Consider the following 22,168-nt stretch of genomic DNA (forward strand, 5'->3'; position numbering starts at 1 on the left):
CCTATAAATTCTAGGAAAACAGTGTAGCTGAAGGATAACGGTAATTGAAGAAATTGCAGAAGGATACATACAAGTGATCCACAGAAGAAAACACACACATGAGTGATTCCAAGTCTAAGAAGCAGGCAGTAAAGACAGTTTGCATGTTTCACCACAGGCTGCTTGATGACACTTCCCTAATTATGTTTATTAGGAACAGTTACCAAGAAGGATTCTGTTCTTTTAAATGCTACCATTCAAAAGCTATCAACCATGAAATCACATACTTCATGCATATATTTGCAGTTTTCACAGAGGGTGTAGGACACTACTTCCAGGACCTGCCAAAGTATCACTGTTACAGTTTTGAACTACAGATTAGCACAAATCAGAGGGCTTAAAGGAGTATACTGTGTAATTTGCAAAGTACTGAGTAAAAGACATCACTTTCCAATTACACTTACAGTTATAAGTGCAGCATTTAAATATGTCAGGAACAGAATATACGCCTGTAAAATTAAAAAAAAACAACAACCTATAACCAGCAGCAGCAGTGGTTTTAAAGCTAATCAGGCATTCAGGGAGCTTTAACAAAATAAAAAATATCCCAGTGCCTTGAAATTTCTCATCCACTCATTGCCTGAAAGTCATATTGCCAAAGCATCATGAATGATGAACCATGAATGAGTAGGGTTTTCTTTTCTCTTTCAATGAAGTAGCAAGACATGTGGAATTCTATTTTTAAACTTTTTTTATAGTCTTTTCCAAGTCAGGCAAGAATTTTTTTCTTGGGTAAAGGTAGAAGAGAAGAACTACAAAGGTATTAATCATATTTACTCCCATACATATTGACAAAATTCCTAGAGCAGGGTGCATTTTGTAGCATTATAAAATCCTCAAGAGAATTAAATTCCTCCCACACCTTATCCCCAAAATATTTTTGCAGGAAAAGGTATGAATTATTTACAGAAGAAATTGCCTATAAAATGTCATCAAACTGCATCTGTTACGGAAGATAAACATTTCTCCACCGTTCCTATTTTTTACATTAGGCTTCTAGCTGAAATTCAGATAAACAGCTAGAAAACTATTATAATCTTATAGTAAGAGAAACATTAAAAGTTCCTTAATTATAGTGTTGCCAGTGGGGAGCACTGTTGCAAACACGCAAGAGAATTAAAAGAACAAGATTTATCCCTGGAGAAATTCAATGGAGATAGTTGGATTGCCTCAAGGAAAGACTGACCCACCGGTATTTTCCTTAGAAGACTGGAAAGTATTTTGTGAAACATTCTTCTGTATTTAATGATCAACAATCTACATTTTTGTCATAAACTCACATGACAGTCAAAAAGTTGTCTCTGAAATAGAAGTGACAAATTCAGGAAGTTCAAGTGTTACGGAATAGCCATAAATCAAGAACTGAAGAATGGACAGCCATAAAGCCCCACAACACATACATCCATCTCAAGTGTAAACTGTACCTGTTGCATAGGACAATTACTGGAACACCTGTCCATGCTGAGCACATTTAGGAGCCCATGCAGAAACAAATTTCACCACTGACAAAGCAGCTGAAAACGAAAAGCAGCTAAAGCTCCGATACTGTTACCATACTATGTTTTTGTTACTGCAAATCTTCATTTTGAGGATGCTAGGCCCTGGCTTCCAGAAGTGTGAGAGACAGGTAATCTCAGCTGGCAAGAGAATGCTCTTATGTGACAGCATAAGAGCATTCTGATTTCATATCGCAGCTTCGATTTCTTATGCTGGGTACCTTGATGCTTAAGCTCGCAGAACTGCATAATTTCTTTCTTCCCTTCCCACCAAACTATAACAAATTGTTCCTGATTCTGCATAGGTGTTGTGAGAAACAGCCATTCTCCTTAGTGTAAAGCACAAAAAACCCCATAATAAAGTTAGAAACATAGATCTCAACAGTATGACAAACAGTGCTAGAGAACATAAATTTAATTACAAGGATCAAAAGCAACAAACAGCAACACTGCCCTTCCTCTCACACCTGAACCACCCATGCAAAGCAATCCCACACATTTCTAATCTCTAGTCACAAGCAGTCATAAATTTGAGAAGAACTAGTTCAAGCAATTTTAAAATTTCCTCTGGTAAATTTAATAACCTTCTGTTGAAAGTTACTGTTGCACAGATACCGCTCTCCTGGCTTTTCACAGTTCCAAATTTTGTATTTACCATTCTGAATTGTCAGCTACATTCAAGTGCCAGATTGCACTGTAGAGGCAATCACACATGTAGCTATTTTATTCCACTGACTGTGAACACAGTAATCTCTTAGAGAGCAGTAGCTTCTTTATCCAGACAGCTAACTTTACTACTACTTGTCTCATAATGCCTCAATTGACACAGAAGCCCAGAAGCAAATAAGCTGTGACTGGGATATTAAGGAGTAAGTAACACTTCTACAATGACACACCTTCCAGAGATGCAGCATTTTCTGACTCAAGCACACACCCTTGCACAAGTTAGCTTTTTTCCAGACCTGCAGATATATTCTCTTTGAGAAGTGAGACAAAATCAGAGAAACAACAGGAACTGGTGTGGAAATGCCAAGTTTCTGAGAATATTTTTCTGTAATTTAGCTACATGAGCTATACATGTTACTCAGAAATTGATTTTAAATCAGTCTGGGAAGTGAGGTTTGACACTGGGAGAAGAGGTGAAAAGAGATACTTGGATTCTTGGGTGTGCCATTTCCTTCAATAGGTACTTTTTGATGGTGAGATCAATCAATGAGTATTAAATAATTCATAGCATCACTGTCCTGGTTTCAGATGGAATAGAGTTAATTTTGTTCCTCACTGCTGGTACAGTGCCATGTTTTGGACTCACTATGAGAATGCTGATGATGCACTGATGATGTAGGTGCTGCTTGGTAGTGCTCACTCCAAACTGGGGATGTTTCACTACCTCATGCTCTGCCAGTGAGCAGGTACACCAGAAGCTGAGGGGGACCAGGGCCAGGACAGGTGACCCAAACTGGCCAAAAGGATTCCATACCCTAAAAGGTCATGCTCCGTATATAAATTGGGGGAGTCAACTGTGAGCTGCCAATTGCTTCTCAGGGCGGGACTGGACCTCATGGCAAGCAACTGTGTTGTGCACCACTTGTTTTTCTGGGGTTTTATTTCTCTCCCTTTCTTTTGTCTCCCATTTAATTCCAGTGATTATTATATTTTATTTCAATTATTAAACAGTCCTTAGCCTATGGGTTTTACCTTTTTTCTGATTCTCTTCCCCTCTTACGTGCTGGAGGTACATATGCAAGCAACTACATGGTACTTAGCTACTGGCTGGGGTTAAACCATGACAATCACAACTCGTCTATATGTAATACTGTAAACTGGCTTGTAGGAACTGCATTACCTCTATAAAATTACTTCTACTTTTATTCACAAAGTATATGTTTGTCTTTGATGATGTCCTGAAAGGGGCTCATTAAATTACTAATGTAACTATTAAAGCTATTAAATTACCAATTTTGAGGGATCAATTCAAAGCACATTGAGATAAGCATAAATCCAAAGTAAACTAAGTGTATCTTCACTGACCCTCCCATGAGGCTCTGAATGCTGAAATGTCTTTCTGCTGACAAGATTAACCCCTTAATTGTATAATTCTCCCTGGCCAAAACAGTGGAAGTAGTTCAAGGGCTCACAAAATGTTCTGCTTGATAGTACATAATGATGGGGCGAGGAAGGATGCTTGCCTTGTGTTTACTTTTAGAGCCCGAGGGAAGAGATTGCTCCCTAAGCTTCCTGACAAGATGCTTATTTTTATTCTCATTGTCACTGTGTTTTCCCATGAAAAAATATTTATACTTCAGAGGAAATGTTTCAGTAACATTTCAAACAGGACAAGCAGAGCGTTCACTTCCTTTTATTATGAGAAAGCAATTTTGCTTACAGGAGGAAGTAAGTAAGTAGATTCCCCAGAGATGCCTGGGAAGGGATAATTCTTGCAGGGAACCCGTCTTAAAAATACTGGCAGCATGTCATTAGGTCAGTGTTAGCTGACCTGTGGAGGTTTCCTTTGCAATTGCAACAAATGAACACATAAGAGATTTATTGTTTCCTTTGTTCAGAGAAACAGACCATTCCTATCTTCATGAAAACATTCTCCGTTCCGACAAATCTTATGTTCCTATCTGCATTATTATAATGTACATTTAATACATATGGCAAGCTATAAATCCAGCTCTTGTTAATACTTCTGAACACAGACTGAGAAGGCAAATGGGTGAAAATGACCTCATTTCATTGACTACTCCAAATTGTGAGCAAAGGGTTTGACTCAATGATCTCCTGAGGTTCCTTAAAACCTGAATTTTCCCACAGTCCTAAATTAAGGACACATATTTGGTTTTACTAACTTACATACTTACTGCAGGAACTGTGAAGATCTAGCTGTGATACTAGACAAAAGCAATATAAATATACACCTGTAACTCAGCCTGGCAAAAGCCTCAGTTTTCCCTAAGCTGCACAGAGCAGGAACTCAGAAAGCTGCCTGGATGCATGGAAAAGTACCTACATATTTATGGTACAAACTCTTTCTTCATCCCAAGATCTCGCTCATTTCCTGTGCCTGCAGTTAGTCTGTGAAAGTATTTACTCCTGAAAATCAGACTTACCAACTTCTGTTTCTTTGATTCTTGGAAAAAATCTTGGGTCAAAAGCTAGTCTGTGCAGAAGCTGCTCATTACCAACCCTGCAACACCAAGCCCTTATAAATTTGTTTTTATCTGCTGGAATATCAGAACAAAGCTGACTAATCCTGTAAGTAAAATTATTATTTGTAGGACTTTTCAGTGAAGACTTTTGGTACAAAGTTTGCCAAGACAGAGATGTTATAACTCTTACACACTTAACCAAAAGCTGCTGGTCAGAAGAGCAGAGGTGACAGGCAACACTAAGTGAAATGAGTCAGATTTTTATTTTTCCCTGTCAATACTTACCTCACAGGAGAAAATGTTCACATCCATTTTTAGCAACTTGATCAAAAGCAGAATTTCATTAAAAATACTTCATGCTTTTCTCTTACTGTGGCACTCCTGGGAAGGAAACGAGGAAAAAAAATTAAATAAACCTTACTATTTTCAACCTAAAATTATGATACATGCAACAGCAACATCTATTATGATCCATTTTATATTGTAAAACAGGCCTGCTTGTTCAACAAAATAGTATTTTAAAGTTTCAAACAGGTGAACTGTATATCTTTACTAAAACATTCTTTGCTCCAAAACACACTGAAGAAATCATGGGTAGCTTGATGAGCTTTTGAGCATAACTGGAGATTGACACAAGTCTATCAAATGAAGCTTGTTCATATATAATTTCTCTATGGTTTTACATTAAAAAACACCAAACCACCTTAGGTGTCAGAACCTAATACTGCTGTATCCCAGTTAACCAAGGATGTCTCTTAGGCAACAGACTCTGAGGAGGGGTTTTTTGGCTACCTTCAAGAAGGTGACAAGACTCTAAAATATGAGCTGACAGCCTGATGACACATGAACTGGGAATTCTGTGTTGCTTCCTCCTTTGGTAACAAATTAAATTAATTATAAATGTCCTTCGTTGAGTTTGGTAAATGCCTAATTTACTGTGGCTTGGTTCCCATCCAGGAGCAAGGTGGAGATTTTCCAGGAACTGAAGGTGAGAACAACATTGATTTCACCTCAGATGCTGCCCTAAAATGCTCAGTGGTACAAGTAGGTTCCAGAGTTCCATGCTAGCTTGAATAGCTACCAGTAAAATGCAGAATCTTCAAATGAACAGATTAGTGGCCCACTGGACATTTCTCACTTCTTAGTAGGATCATTTCAGAACTGAATTTTGGACTGAAGTTAATTTCTCACAGAAATTACAACCCTCTGTAGATGCCCAGCACAACACAACAGAGAGAACAAACACAGAATGAACACTTTATTCCAACTTTGTGGAATAGACAAGCCACAAAAATTGACACTGGAGCTAAAGGCATGATGTTTATGTCCTCTAGGAGTCCTGCCCTTTCCTTTGCTACTTACCAATAGTGATTTTAGGGGCAAAGACATATCAGTCTTCCTGAACTTCCATGTTTCATGCAGTTACAACTGTGAAGAATCTTCTCACCATCTTTTCTACTGTGTTCACCCTTACTTCCTCCAAGGCAGGCCCATACAGCTCCCTTTGTAAGCACTACAAATAACAGCCTTAACCCACAATTAAACAACCCCCCAAATAATGAATTAGTGACATTAGCATACTCAGGGCTCTAAAAGTGTTTATATATATATGTGATATGGTACCATTCATAACTGTTTACTTGTTTCCTGAGTATTGATGGCAGATTAGAAGTTACTTACAGATTCTTTCAGAACATCCCTTTTCAAAAAAAACAACAAAGAAAAAGCCATCTAATTTATCTGATCATAGCCCCCAGAACTTTCCACGGTTTTACTTCACTGAGATCTCATTCACTTCTAACAGCCTTTCTCTGTTTCACTCTCATTAAAATCTACAGATATGACCTCCAAGGATATATCAAGATCCTTCTTATTCTCAAACAGACATATAAAGCCCTTCCACAAGTTCATTTACAATTCTTTTTCATCAATCATTAATCATTTATATTATTGTCATATTAAGGGCCACAGTAAGACTCTCTTGCTTGCTATTCTTTAATTCTTATGCTATTAAAGTCAGACCAGTTGTTTGAAGACTGTAAGCAGACAGAAATGTCGCTAAACCTGATTTTCATCATTACTAAAGCATAAGACTAAAAGTTCCCCTTCACAGATAAAAGTTTATGGCCTTCATCCCCCTGCCCCTCAGTCTTCCACTTTCCAGTTTTGAAGATAGTTGAGTTCTTAATTAGTATTGTTCTACTCTATTACAATTCCAAAATACAAACATCTTTCATACCATGGTAGTGGAAACAGATCTCTCTCTATGATGATGATCTGCATTCAGAAGAATATAGTAGCTGAACCTTACACGCACCTTCCTTACCAGAGCCTCGAGGAGCTCACAGCTGAGAAGTGAGTTGGCTTACTGTGATTCTCACCCTGTGTGCCTGCAGAGAAAGTATCAGTTCTGGCCGTGGTAGTGCACTTCCTTCTCTCCCATCCGCCCTGCACCCAGGCAGGCACTATCTGAACTAATGCTCACCCACAACAATGAGCACACCACGATACTGTGTGCAGTGCATGCAGCAAGGTCACCGTGGGCTGAAGGAAACCAAAACCTGCTGGAACACAGAGTAATTCAGTGAGGGATGTACGTGCATGGTGTAATTCTCCAAAGTGGGGAATTTCTTTTAAATAAGCAGGAAGGTGAGGAACAGGAACACCTGCTGCAGGTTGCCAAGTGAAACATTTGCTGTGCAAACCAGGCCTGTAAGGAACACAGAAGAGGTAGGGTGGAACACTGGGCTCCCTGGATGACTCCGTGTGGCCAATGTCTAATCTGGTCTAGAAGCCTCTTCTGTGATGGACAAGACACTCCTCTTACACACTACACTACAGAAAACTCAAGAAAACTCAGCCCAGTTTTTCCCTCAAATCCACCTCAGCTTCACCTTTGCATTGTTCAGAAGCCTTAGCTGATCCAGTCTTTACCCCACTCCTGTTTTGTTTGGTTTGTTGGGAGTTTTTATTATTATAACCAAACTAACAATATTGTAGAATTTTATCCTCTGAAGTTTTTTACGGATTTCCTTTAACTCGTCCATCATCTCTGTGCATAACACCACATATTCAAAGTACATCTACCCTAAATCTCTTCAACAAACTTTGAGGGATTGTGTGGAAGAAAAGTGCTTTTAATCCATATATTTCTGACTTGCTTAATGCAGTCTCACTTACTTTTGCCTTTAAAAAAGTAAAGAAAAGGGAGAAGTTCAAGTAAAAGGAAGAGCAGAACCTTAATTCACTGTTGTACTCTTTACTATGACACACCTCACTTGCTCTACATTACATGGTTCAACAGACAGTAGAAATGTTACTTCCCATTGATACCTAAATGAACATGATGTTGTTGGATCTACAGCAAATGTAAGTGTTTTGCCGTTTCTATTTCAGTTTAGGCAAGTATGTTTATTCTGGGGTCTCTCAGAGAAAAAGGAAGTTTTTTTTGTACCTATTACACAGAGAACAGAATAATGATATGTGATAAAAATATTTCCATTTAACTAAGCACAAATGGCAACATTTGGTGTGAAGCTCACAATGAGGTTCTAAAAGAAGATGGGCTATTTTGATTGCCACTAACCCTATCTTAGGAGTAACCCCAACAACTCATTTAAACAGGTCCTAAATGAAAGTGCAAGCAACTCTAACACTACTAATCCTATGTTCCCCAAGTACTGAAAAGGTTTTCCCTTTTCTCATTCCCTTTTTCCAGCTGCAAAAGAGTTGGGCTAGGTATGGCCTACTGCTTCTCCCCAGAGGTTCTCAACAACTGTAAAGAGAAAGGGCTCTTTAACATCATTCTCCAGCTAGGTCTTTTTGGGAGGTACATCCTTCTTTATATCCAGCTCCTCTTGTATCCAGTTCTCTACATGCATTTGCACTCTGTACCAATTATAAATTTCATTCTTGTAATGCAGAGAGCCATTAATAATTCAAGATTAAAAAGGGACCTAAGGGCAGGAATATTCCACTTTTGCTCACGAGATAGATGGTACCCTGCTAGTACGTCAATTCAAGTTATCTTTGTGCATGCTACATTAATTCAGCAAATTGTTCTTCAAACAAAGTGCATGCAGAAAGTGCCTGGAGATTCTACACAGGAAGAAAGTTTGATTTCCATGGCAAATGTGCCAAACCAATACCCAGAAGGTGAAATACGAACAGGGGTTAGTCAGGATTAATTTTGTAAAAAAAAGCCCTCTGCAAGAGCGAGTAAAAGTCACGCCACGTGTAGTGATAGATACCCCAGCGCCATGCCCACACCGTGAGAAATCAGAGAAACAACGAACACGTCTAACGGTATGGAACAGCTCAGGGGCGATGCAGCAGGACCGCCTGACACCCAAGTGAGCTGTCAGCATTTCTGACCTTACCGCGGAAGGGAACGGGACATCAGGGCGAAGCGGGCAGGTGTGGAGACCCTCCTGGGGCAGGACCCGGGGACTCCTGTCAGGAGCCGCCCCGGAACGGGGAGCGCCCCCGGCCCGCCGGTCCCAGCCTCGCGGTGCCTCAGCCGCCCGCCGCTCCTTCCTCCGGCGCAGCTTCCCACGCCGGCCGGCCCCGCTAGGTCACCCACAGCGACCGGCGGCGGCATCTGCCCGTCCCGCGCCCGCCCTCCCTCCCGCCACCGCGGCGTCTCACCTGAGAGCGGAGCGGAGCCGGCTGGAGACAGGACAGAAGTGAGGCGCAGCGGGGTGCGCAGGGCGGTGCTGTGTCTCGGGCGCGCCGCCGTCCCGCCCTGCTGTGCCGTACCGTTCTGTACTGTGCAGTGCCGAGCGCGGAGCGGGCGCGCGCGTCCCAGTCAACCGGCGCCGTCACGTGAGCGCGCCCCGGCACGCGGTGCTGCTGCCGCGGCCCTTACAGCAGCGCGCGCGCGCGCGGCGGGCAGTGCGCGCGGAAAAGGGCGCGGGGAGGTGCACGCGCTGCTGTGCTCTGAGGGGCCGGGGACCGCAGCGCTCCTCACGGGGCTCTGGGGCTGCCGGTGGCGGCGCGCTCGTCCTTCCTGGCCTCGGGAGAGATCGCTTCCAGGAATTGAGGGGCTGCGGAGGCAGGAAATCCTGCGGGGCCCCGTGCAGGGAGCGGCCGCAACGGCATCACCTCCGCGCGCGGGAGGGTGGGGTCCCAGCCGCCTCCTTCCCGCTCCGTGTGAGCATCCGCACGATGAAATGTGGAACTTGACTGTGAGATGAAGGGGTGTGTGTGTGCCTCCCTGAACTGTGAATACTCCTGTTTAACATTGCTGACGAATCTGACGAGTAAATCCCACCGCACTGCTCGCTTCAGTTTCCCCAAACAGAACTTTGATCCTGAATCGTAGCTAAAAAACAACGTTAAACCCGTTTTCTGCCCCGGGTGCTTCCCATTTACGCTGTCCTCCGGGTGTCTGACCTCTCTATCAACGATACACTAACAGAAGTCTTTAGAGAGAACAATAGCGGGATGCCGTAAGTAATCCAACTCCGTAAAGCATTTTAAAAGGTTGTAGAATGTATTGCTGAAATGCTTAGGTAAATTTGAGGAACGGCCCAGGAGCCTAGTGGTAAAAAAAATTTCTGCTTACTCAGGGTCTTGACTCAATTTTCCCTGGGCCATTCTGTGCTGTTGAGGAGGATTTGGGAGGACTGTAGGGGCAGAGACTAAGCCTTGTGCCAGTGCTTCACCGTGGTGATGTTTAATGTTGGTCATGGGGAGTTTCTGACAGCACAGTCCTTCTGGAAGGCGAAGGGCTAAGATACAGGGCCTAAGGACAGCAGGACCTGGCAGTATTGCAGGTAGAGAGGCAGGCTGGGCTTGCAGCCAAACAGCTCTCCTATCTGAATGGCAGAGATCAGGCATTCTGTGCAGAACTAATGAACCTAGCCCCCATATCACGAAAACCATAAAAAGGAGGAGGGTTCATTGAATCTTCTTTCTTCTTTTGATGATTTTTATGTCATGTGCTTCCCTGTGGAGTCATGAAGGCTTGAAATGTACCTGCTGTACACTGTATCAATAGTGCAATATACGTGCATGCTGTATCAGGATGCTGAAGTGTGCAGCAGGGGGAATTAGCCTGTGTGGAGCTCTGTGATGCCATGGACAGACTGCCATAAATAAGCTTTAGACTACTGTCAAACACTAGCATGACCTATGCCTTACATTTGGAAAAGAAATGTGGGAGAATGATCACAGGATTTCAGGAGCTGAGCCTTTAAAAAAAATGACTCTGGTATTGTGATTCCCTCATTAAGTGAAGAAAAACTGTTAGCAGCTTGGCTAAATGTAAGGTTTAGAGTAAATGACTGAAAAATAATGACCTTTGTTGCACATGTGGTACCAAGGACAAAGAAAGATTGCTAGGCCATAGTTACTTCCAGAATTGGAAGGATTATTTTATTTGTGAAGAATTTATACAGAGTCCTGGCAACTCATATTTAGAGCCCCAATGAGGAAGCCTCCACTGTGCTTCCACAGTATTTGCGTGCAGAATTGTATAGCTGTGCAATTTCACTCTGTACAAACTAACTGTCTAAATTCCTGTAATTTGTGCTGGAAACACACTATCATTTGCAAGGCAATTGGAGCAGACAGCTGAGCTCACAAGGGTTATCATCTGCATCTATTCCAGAGGACACCCTCTGACCTTGTATTGGCTAATATTTTTAGCTCTGCTAACTAAACCTACATGAGATAAAAGTCCACCCACGCAACAGGTTATATAGTTTGCTTTAAATCAGCTGTGTTTTGTGAACACTGAATGGCTTGATTCTATTTCATGTATTACCTTCACACTTCAAAATGAATTTAGGTTGTTTGAAAGGTTCCTGACTGACAATTCTAAAAATGGAACTCCCGTGTTTAATCCCAGACTGAGTCCAACATAAGGAAGCTTCTCAGCTGTATCAGAAAGGAAACTTTGCTAGTCTGAGGACAGTCTTATTTACTTACTTTTTCATGCCAGTAAAGGTAGGATTTCCTGTTTTCTCACTGATCTATAGTTAGTGGGTATAGGATATTTTCATTACATTAAAATTATATCTTAGATACTAAGACTATGTTTAATTCAGGAAAAAAAGCACAAGTATTTAGTAAATCATCTGCCCTTTAAAGTATGATAATTCCATTTTAACCTTAATTATGCAGTAGTATGGAAAGGTAATGATCTTCACAGAACACTTTCTCTCTTTCAAATAACTTTCATTTAAGGTCCTTACTGATTTTTGAAAAATTAATTTATACTTTTAATATTGTGCTCATTTTTGTGCAAAACTACAGGTGTTGAATCTATAAGCAGATATGGAATGCCATTATCCTTCAAAGTGCACATGGAATAGATGAGGAGAAGCTATGTAAACTCAAGGCTTCCAGGAATGGATGACAAAAAAATATTTTTTAAATTTGCTGTTAAGAACTGTTGGCTGCTGTGTAACTTTTATGACACTATCTCTTGAACCCAGACATAAGACAGACTGATACCAGTCATGATGTCAAGACTGTGATTTTTCCTCATTCACAGAAGATACTGAGGTCACAGAAATGTTTATGCTTGTGAGTCTTTTCATTGTTACACCGTTATCAAACTGCAGTTACATTAGTCTGACTATAGTAGCTCCAAGTGACTCATGGCTTTCATTATATATCTGAGTTCTTAAAGTAAAAAAGATTTGAGAGAGGTAAATTTTTTCTGCAGAAAAATGAAACAAAATCTGTTTTGTGATAGTAAGTGCATTTGTACTCTTCAGTGCTCACTAGATGTTATAGGATGGAGGTAGATTTTGAGCTTTCTGAAAGTCCTCTCAGCTGTTTTCAACCTGTGCCTTGAAGCAATGGGAGTCACTGACAGTGAATCAAGCATAGACCTTTGTGCTGTGGTGGAGCAGGGAGTGTTTGTGTGCTCAGTTTTGCCAAGTGAGCTGTGGTGACACAGGAGGTCATATGGGACATGGTGATGAGCAAGTCCCAGGCTTGGAAGCCAATGGTTCGTTATGCTACAATTTATTGAGATGTTTTTAATTATTTATTTTATATTTAATTTTAATTAATTATATATTGTCTTAGGGTTGTGACTGTGGTTATTGTAGCCCTTTACTGCCATATTGGCCTGGAACAGGCTTCAGACAATGGCATTTTCTTGCTGAGTATTCTCCAGCTCTGCCCACAGTCTCCAGCAGGCTGTGGCCAGCTCTGGCTTCCATTCCTATTCCCTGTCATTGGTGTTAGGGCAGGTGGAGCTCCTGTTCTCCACATCTGTGTGTGGCAAAGATTGTACTGGCTTTGAAAGCTGCTTCTGTGTCCTGAGAGATATCAGAGTCACTGTCAGGAGCCTTTCTGGGGGCTTTCAGAGCCTTTCTTAGAAGGCCTTATTACAGCTTTAATACAACAAACCAGAGTAGTGAGAGGTTTTAGTTCTTCCCTATGAGGACTTGGCAAGTCCAAACCTAAAACATTATACATAGTTCAGTGGGAGCTGTGAGCAGAACAGGAGTCAAATAAAACATCAGGAGGTATGTTATAACCGTCTGGTGAAGGTTTACCTCATCCTCATAGAGTGTTATAAAAATAATCTTACAAACACTGAAGCAATCACCATCGTGAATCACATTGTGTTCATACGAGACAAACCTATGTAAGACTAGCAAAGGCTTGTCTGGGTAAAGATGCTGACTTGGAAACTGTGAGAGAGGAAGGATTTCACTGGCAAATTGTTGTAACAGTGATATATTTTATCCTGAGGAGGGACAGGTCGTGGAAATGTCAAATCTATGTTATATAAAAGTAATGCAGAGGGAATCAATTCCTGATTTTGGAAAACCTACCTGAATCCCCCATTGCTTTAGGTTCATAAATATCATAAATAGGAGTGAAGTGAAAGCAGAATTCCTGAGTTCTAGTGGTTCTAACAAATAAACATTTGTTAACTCTGGTTTGATGGACAGTTCCTGTTTATCCAGCATTGCTCAAAATCATGTCTTAGTCCATTCTTTTTAAATAAAAAGGCTTATAACCAGCTTGGACAAGCCTTTGAAGAATATACTCCAAATAACACTGGAAAAAACAACAATGCCATGGAAGGAGGATAAAGACAGCCTTTCCACTCATTTATTTCCATAGTTTCATTAAATGTAGTGATAATGTTTAGCTACACCAAACTAGTCTTTTGTAAAGCACAAAATTCATCAAGGAAAGCTTGTATGACTTCATAATTACACAGACTGATCCCAGAAAAAGAGATCATGAATTAATGTAGAGTGTTAAAATGTCTGAAGCTTATCCATCCTTATGTTCAGATGTAAAACTGAGACAGAACAAGAACAGATCAAAATATTCCTATCCTATCCCACCCCGCCCTGCCCCAACCCACCCCACCCCATTTCTGAGACCACAGAGAGACCAGAGTGTCTAGCAGGACTTCTTGGCTCCATGTACAATTGGAATCCTTATTTTGCTGATAGCTTACGAGACCCTAAGAGAAGTTATGGATTATGACCTTGCAGTGTACCACTAGTGGTTACCAGAGTTGTCTCACTGTAAATAAGAGAGGTCTGCTACAATGGCAGTCTCAGTAAATAATCCTTGTGTCTGAATTCAGATTCTGACTTCTTTGTTCTAGCAAGATGTTGGATCTGATGGTCTAGATTTTAATTATTTGTGGAACTGGAGAGTTAAAAAAGATCAAGAAAGAAAATAGTGATTTTTTGTATTGAGTCAACATTTAAAGCTTGTGGTATAGTGAATCAGGAAACTATCTCTGCATTTTCTAACAGAGAGACATTGTGTCAGATGCATTTAAATGAACGTATTAAAAAGTTTAGAAAATTTGGAAATATGAGGAAAAAATAAAGGGGAACTGATTCTTACTTTCAATTTTTCAGATTTGCATTTCAATGGAAATAATTAAATTATACCAAACTAGTATTTAATCAGCAGAACTTCACTTGGGCTTAAGATCTATATGTCTTGATAACCATAGAAAAGTTGTCTTCAGGATACATAACTAGCTCCTGTAGCTCAAAAAAAAGAAAACGTGAAGACAATTTTAATACATATAGAAAATTTGGGCAATGTCCTGTGCTTTGTTACCAATTACTTACTCTTTTCAGACTGAGTGCATATGGCACTAAACTCAAGAAAATTTTCCATTGTCTCTAACGAGATAAATCACTGTCAGCGATCCATCACTATTTCTATGTACTGATTGCTCTTCTGCTACAACTTTCAGAAAATACCAGAGTGTTTGAAGAATCATAGTTTGAAATATTTCGGAAAAATCCAGATATCTTGAAAGCTGAGAAAGGAGGCGACCAGTTGGGGTAGTCAGTGTTGTTACTTGAACTACTTGCTCTTAAGCAGGTGCTTTAACCAGTTTATGTAGAGTTGGTAGACAGTCTTTATAAGTACTTGATAGTTTGGTTAAGCCTTTACAGGATAATACTCCTTTATCCATTACATGTTTAGAACATATGTAAGTCATTCAAAGAACTTTTAAGTATTGTACTGGAATTTCTGTATAGTTGATAAACTATGAACTATTTTGTTTTCCATTTAGAGATTTCTATAAATTTAGTGATAAATGTCAAAGTATTTTTTTGCCTCTTTAGTTAAGTCTATTATGAAGAATGTGAGTTTTGGAAACTTCTTGACAACTTGTTGCATACAGGTAAAATCTTATAAAAGAAAAGGCTTTTAATATCATAGCTTAGGCTAAATGCAACTAACAAATAATCTGTTTGTTCCCATAAGAAAAAATCATAAGAATAAAAATCAGTTAATGCAACAATTTATTCTTGTGAAGAAAATAACTTTATGACTGTAAAAACAAGAAACTGATCCCATAAAAATCAGTGAAGAAGATATGTAAACAATCCAATAATGGGAACATTTGATAAACAAGCAAAATGCCATTTACCAACCAATAAACTAAGTGTCAATGTATTGTTAGCCAACTAGCTCTAATGAAGTGCCTTCTGATAATCCTATAAAATATGACCTGTGCAATAAAAATTCAGCTTTTCCTTAATGAAAAAAACATGAGTTCTAGCTACTTGTTACCGCAACAACTTTCATAAAGAGCTATTGGCTGTATTTTCATGTTTTGAAGATGTAGAACACTGTAGTGCGACTCACTCTTTGTACCCAGGCATTTGTCAGTGTTTAAGGTTAACCCAATCCACTGGCATAAAAATCATAAATGGATGTTTGTGCCACTCAACACAAGTGTGTACCAGTTTATGCAGTTGGGAGTGTACACAGAGCCACTAAACAATCCACAGAAGAAAAGAGGAGGAAAAGAAAGAATTAAATTTGGCCAGAAATGCTGCAACAGCAAAATAATAATAGAATCATAGAATAGTTTGGGTTAGAAGGGACCTTTAAAGTTGCAACCTACTCACAGTGAGCAGGGACATCTTTAAATTGATTAGGATGCTCAGAGCTCTGTCCAGCCTGACCATAAATGTTTCCAGGGATGAGGCATCCATCACCTGTGGCAGTGTTTGACTACTCTCATTGTAAAAAGTATCTTCCTTGTATCTAGTCTAAATCTTCCCTCTTTTACTTTAAAACCATTACCCCTTGTCCTATCATACAGACCCTACTAAAATGTGTCTCCCCATTTTTCTTTATGTCCTCTTTAAGTTTTCAAAAGCTGCAATAGGGTCTCCCCAAAGCCATTTCTTCTCCAGGCCAAACAACAACAACTACCTCAGCTTTTCCTCATAGGAGAGGTGTTCCATCCTTCTGATTATTTTTGTGGCCTTCTTCTGGACCCACCATAGCACATCCATGTCTTTCCTGTGCCGAGAAGCCTAAATGAAGCATCCTACCTAGTTTAGATGGCAGCAACTGGAGCTGCTATGAGAAACTTACAAATTACCTGCTTTGATCTCAGTAATCCCAATGTCCCTAAATAAAACTGAGTCACAGAGCCAAAGGGCTTTTAAGGCTGTCACTGAATTTTCAACATACACTCAGATTCCAAGTTTCAAGGACCAGGCATCTCTGAAGCTGCAATCACCAGCAGTGTCTACAGGGCATCAAGATTCAGTTCCATGGAAAGGGATTTGAACTTGCAGTGGTATGCACTTTCCCTACCTAGTACAGACAAGCAGCACTTCTGCAGGGTCTCAATTTGAGACTCTTAATCTCATCAGCAGGTCAGAAACGCTGTTACTGGTAGCGAATCTGTTGCAAGGTCCTAGCCTGGCAAGTAAGGCAGAAATAGGAAATCAGTGTCAATACTTCAGACTACAGAAATTTCCTTTCTAACCCTGAATCCATTTTGGCTTTTAAAAGATAACATGGTAATCTGTCCTGTCATCTATTTATCACAGCACTTGTCCTGTTACACATTTTGGCTCCCAAGAACAGAAAATAAAGTGGAAAAACTTGACAAAATCTACAGTTAAAAGCCAGGTTATATTTAAATTTGGAATTTGTTTTGTGGAAAATAGATGACTTTATCTTTACTTAGTCCAAAGTTGATCTGTGAGGCAAAAAAAAAAGCTGTAGCCTTAGTGACATGGTTGATTTTCTGAACTACCTGGCAAGGGCATCTGTATTTTTGTATTAGTCTGGGCCATTATGGAAGTTAAACAGCAGTTTGTGATTGGTGACTGCAAAATTTGATTCACAGAGTACATGCATTCATCTGAAAATATTTTAGTTCTTAGGTGTATTTCTGAGCTTTCAAGCACTCTTAATACTTTTTCATTGATATTTAATCCTTACAGGAAGTAAAAGCAACGACACTGCTACCTGGATAGTGAGAATAAAATGGATTCATATGTACATTTTAGTGGCAGAATAAAGCAATGAAAGTGTGTATTTGTTTTGGTTTAGGTCAAATTTGGGAAGAAACTTCTGAATGGGGTTTTTCTAGAAAGCAAATTTAAGTGGCTTTTTCCTAATTGGTTTGGGACAAGATTTCTTTGGAGAAAAGTGGAAAAATTGTTTATTTAATAAGCAAAGTATTTACAAGCATGAAAAATGAATAATATTACATAATTAAACTTCTTGTCATTTTGAAGAGATGGCAAATTTAGAAAGCCTTTGTCGTGGGGTGTATCTTGGCTTACTCATTTTCTTATCAGTCCTTCTGGCACTGCAATGCAGCGTCTAAGGCTTTGGTGGGCTATAGGTGTGATCTCCTGGTGTTTTTTTGGGTTTTCAGTCTAGAATAGGTTTAAATAGTTCTAAGAAAAAAAAAAAAAAGTAGCATTTAGGGAACTTTTTTGCTTCAGTTAGCTAAGAACTAACTAAAAAGTAAAGGAGAGGTGTTTTTTGCTGTTTGTCTGTACTGCAGACAATCTACGAGAAGAATGTTGGGGAATAAGTGTAGTTTTTGAAAACAAACTTCTTTTTTTTGCTTTCTTTTGTTTTTGAAACTAGTCTTAAAGATGTAGAATTTAATATTTAGTGTAAACAGAATAGATGATCTGGGATATAAGCATTATAAAGTCACCTTAGGACAAAGTGAAAAATCTCATGGCACAAATTGGTGTAAATCTGATAAATTCTGAAGCACGGGGATTTTTCATCTGGAATGAGTCTTGATAAACTCAGTATCTTCAGTAGTTGCTGTAACCAGCACCTGCAGGGGAGAACTGTAATTTTTTGAAACTAGAAGCTACCAAGAGAGAAAGTGAGAGTTTTGGTGGATCTGCCAAGGCACTTTGTCTAGTTTATGTCTCTTGGATTACAAATAGACCTGTGAGTGGGAGAGCTGAGGAAGACAATTTCATGTTCACATCTTCTAGGGATCTAATAATGTCTGCACCATGGCTAAACTTTATTCAACAGCTGGCATAGACTGAAATGGTGAGATATTTGGGTAGGACTAGGTATATGCATGAAAAGAAATTGTCATGCCATGTTGTAGAGTGTTTTTGTCCCTAATAGTCTGTTTCCACTCTTCTTTGTTGCTTTAGTCTGTTATACCCTTCCCTCTAGCTGTCTGTCTTCCCTAAGACCTACCCCTTGTTATAGAATGTTTTCTGTTCCTTCTCCTTCTGAGTTGTCAATCCCACATGGTACCTGCCTCCTGCTCTGGAACCCCCTTGGAAATCTCCTAATATTCGAAACCCCATTGGTTTGTTTGATCTGTTCCCCTCCCCCTGTGCTCCCCATTGGTTTGTATATTGTGGATCCCACCCTTTGATCCTCCCCTGTGTTTTCCCTATTGGTTAAAGATTGTACCCTCCCCCTGAGACCTCCGCCATATAAAAGCTCCTACATAGTAGTGTTCTCCGTCTTTCATCCCTGGACCCTCCTTGGTAATAAACCACTTTGGAATCTATAATGAAGATCTCTTCCTCATCCTTGTCTCTGCCTTTGGTGCTTCAGCACACTACTGTGCCGTAGAGAGCAAGCCCTGCTCTGATGGCATCACATCAGTGAACAGCCCCTCTCGGCACGTTGTCAGGAGCTAGCAGGCAATTCTGGCACCATGTCAATGCCGTAAGTGTGATTGTTTATTAAGGAGTTATTTTCTTGCTAGCCTGGTTTTCTGTGAAATATGTTGTGTCTTACTTCTCTGCTACATAATGGATTTGGGCATCTGGGATAAATCCTTATTTCTTTCTTCTGTCCCCTCATAGAATGAAGCAGCAGCAGCTTGCCAAGTAGTTCAGGTATTAATAAGGGTAGTGCCATAGGCTTCAGTTGCCATTAGTTAAAATGCTGTCTTGGGCCAATGGAGTTACGTTGTTTTTGGTACTGGAACAGCATAGCATTTCTGGAAATGTGTGGTGCAGATTTCCTGTCCATGTTCTGTGGGAAAAAATGGCCTGTTCTTAAGGTTTTCTTTTAAATCTGATACACAATTGCAGGCATTGTCTCAGCCCTAACAGATTTAGCAGGATAACTTCCTTAAGGAAAGATTTAACAATATGAATAAATTAAATACCTTAGGTTTGTGACAGTTTATACCCAGAGTTTACAAATGGAGTGTGATAAAGTCACTGTGGGTTAAAATTTAAAAATGGTACATCATAAATAAGGACTTTATTGTTTAGCAATGCCTGCTTATATGAAACATTTCATTTAATTTCATTTTAAGCCCTGCACTTCACTGCTTCAGTATTCACTTTTTCCAGACCTGTAAATCACAGGGTGAGTGTTTGAAGAAGATCCTGTGTCTCAGAGCATGCAGGTGAATGGAAGGTTAAACATTGTGACTGGCATTCAGGTGACTATTGTGCAATCAAACCAGTGATAGGATACTCAGTCAAAAGAACTGACAGTCATGGGGAGGAAAAAAGGGAGGAGAAAGATGAAGAGGAGGCTCTTGAATATGTTTTCAAACATTGCGTTAAAAGAAAATTTTAAAAAAGACCTGATCTTTAATTCTGGACTACAGCTGGGTCTCTGGCAGGTATGAGGATGTGCTGAGTGCTTGCCCAAGTGTTCAGGAACACAGGGGAAAGGGCTGCAGTCTGGAGTCCCCCTGTTCTCATTCTTCTTGAGTAGGGGAAGGAGGCAGAAGGGGAGGGAGCCAGGGACTATGGCTGTATCCTATGAAACAGTGACTGTTTCTTTGCATGGTTGCAGAAGAGACGAATACATTTGCTTTATGCATCTTGTGCTATCTGGCAAAGCAAGGGAGTATAGCAAGAAAGAAAACATGGTATTTTCAGCAGTAAGATGTTGACACGTGCAAAAGATTTTGAAGTTCATAAATACACATGGAAGCCAATGTTTAGCTAATCCAAAGAAGGTTCTAAGGGAGATTTATAAATTCTGTTTAGCACTGAGCTCAGGGTTTAATGAGCCAGTTCTAGCAATGGTTCCACACAGGTATCTGTCCAGTAGCTACAGGAAACTAGTTTAAGCCTTAACCTGAGAGACAGAAAATCCCTTTGCATTCTTTTCCAGTTACTGTTTCAGTGAAGTGCTTTCAGCCTGTTGGTAGCTTCCTAATGGCTAGCACAGATTTCATATTCTTGCCAATTTGTTCACAAATGTATACGTGATTGAGAAAAAGTCTTTCTGAGGGAGAAAAGGTTGTGGAGGTGTTAACAGAAGAGGCATGAAATTTCGTATTTCCATACGCCTTTAGAGGGATACCAAGAGTGATTTAGAATCTGAGGAAAGGTGGAACACAGAGACAATGAGGGAGCTGTGGATGACAATGCACTCCTAAGCAGTTTCACAGTTCTACACAAGAAGTAAGAGGTACAAAGTAAAGGCATGGACCCAAAGTAATGTATCATCAAGTATATTATCCTCTTAAAAGTGAAGGATGGCTTATGCTCTCCTTTGCTTTCTATCTTGCTGCAGCAGTGAATGAAGCTGACCACATTTGATGTCATACCTGACACAGTTACTGTGAGAACAGTAGAACTCAACAATAGAATTCTGTTGTATTGTGCTGTTAATTTTGCTCCCCATCGTGTTATGTTAATGGTTTGTTCTCCTCTCCACTCTGTTCTAGTATTAGTTTAGCCCAAGTTGCACCCTCCTACCCCAGCTGCCTATCCACCCTTGTACCTGCCTCTTGTTTCTGAATGTTCCCTGTTCCTCCCCTCTGGACCCTGTCTGTCACTCGGCTACTCCTCCCAGCTTCTAGAAAGCTCGGTCATTGGGTGATAAGGCAGAAACAGAGGAAGTCCCTCCCTGAACCTTCCTCATTAGTTCTCCCCAATGTCCTTTTGATCCCTTCACTTGTTTCCCAACACTTGTTTCCCATTGGTTTGCAATCTGTCCCCACCCCTTGTTCCACCCCCATATTTAAGTTGCTGGCACAGGTGCTTTGAGGGTTGTCCGGGAGCAGCGGCTCTGAGCTTGGGAATATGCGCGTGGACCGAATAAAGCTTGGACTTTGCCCTTAATGAGAGCCTGGCTCCTGCTGCAGTCTCTTTCGGCAAGCCGCTCCTCTGATTCCCAGGATTCAGAGGGGTGTCCCCCCGCAGGTCGATAGTGTCAAGCTAGCCCGGGTGGGTGGAGTGATAACTCCAAAAGGGACACTGCAACAAGGCTCCAAGGTCACTGCGCTGGGGAAATGTAAATAGAGTTTATCTTAGAAAGATGGTAGAGGTGACTTGTACCCCTCAAACTGCCCTGCCCTTCCCCAGACTCCAGTAAACCACTTACCATTTTAGCACCATCACAGAAGAGGTCTTTGATTACACTTTGTTGAACACAATAACTGGGTGCAGCACAGCAGAAAAGACTTATAAAATAACTAGGGGAATAACAGTGTTCTCCTCTGTGTAGGTCTTTTGATATCTAATGTAGCTGTTGCTATATCATGATTTTAAGGCAGCTTTATGAAAAGTTCTGCCCACTTCAATGGACACAGCAAGGGAGTGTCCTCTAAATATGTAAGTTTCCATCTGTTCATAAAGGTATTTTATGTAGAATTTATTTTAGGATTTCATAGTTGTGAGTTTCCTTACAGCTGCTTCTTTTCTTACAGATTATTATTGATGATTAATAATTATTATTATTAATGATTAATTGAATCATTAAATCACATCAGCTTGGCAAATGCCAGCATGG

General features: G+C 40.3%; 1 protein-coding gene and 1 long non-coding RNA gene across 4 annotated transcripts in view; one reads left to right on the top strand and one right to left on the bottom strand.

Annotated features, from left to right (window-relative positions):
* RHOBTB1 (Rho related BTB domain containing 1) overlaps positions 1-10,022 on the bottom strand; it is a 50,839-nt gene extending 40,817 nt beyond the window's left edge. The window contains exons 1-2 of one of the 3 annotated variants that reach the window (XM_086901347.1): positions 9,335-10,022; positions 4,973-5,068 (exon numbers count right to left, since the gene is read on the bottom strand). The gene's annotated coding sequence lies outside the window, so the exon portion shown is untranslated. Of the gene's footprint in view, positions 1-4,972; positions 5,069-9,066; positions 9,250-9,334 lie in introns of those variants that run through there. The other 2 variants (XM_086901348.1, XM_023930223.2) reach the window with 2 other exon arrangements.
* Positions 10,015-22,168, top strand: part of LOC111931444 (uncharacterized) — a 124,275-nt gene continuing 112,121 nt past the window's right edge. The window contains exon 1 of the long non-coding RNA XR_015290251.1: positions 10,015-10,137. This is a non-coding gene — a long non-coding RNA (uncharacterized LOC111931444). The remainder of the gene's footprint in view (positions 10,138-22,168) is intronic.

Source organism: Cyanistes caeruleus, chromosome 8 (assembly GCF_971803275.1).
Source record: "Cyanistes caeruleus chromosome 8, bCyaCae1.hap1.1, whole genome shotgun sequence".
Classification (NCBI taxonomy): domain Eukaryota; kingdom Metazoa; phylum Chordata; class Aves; order Passeriformes; family Paridae; genus Cyanistes; species Cyanistes caeruleus.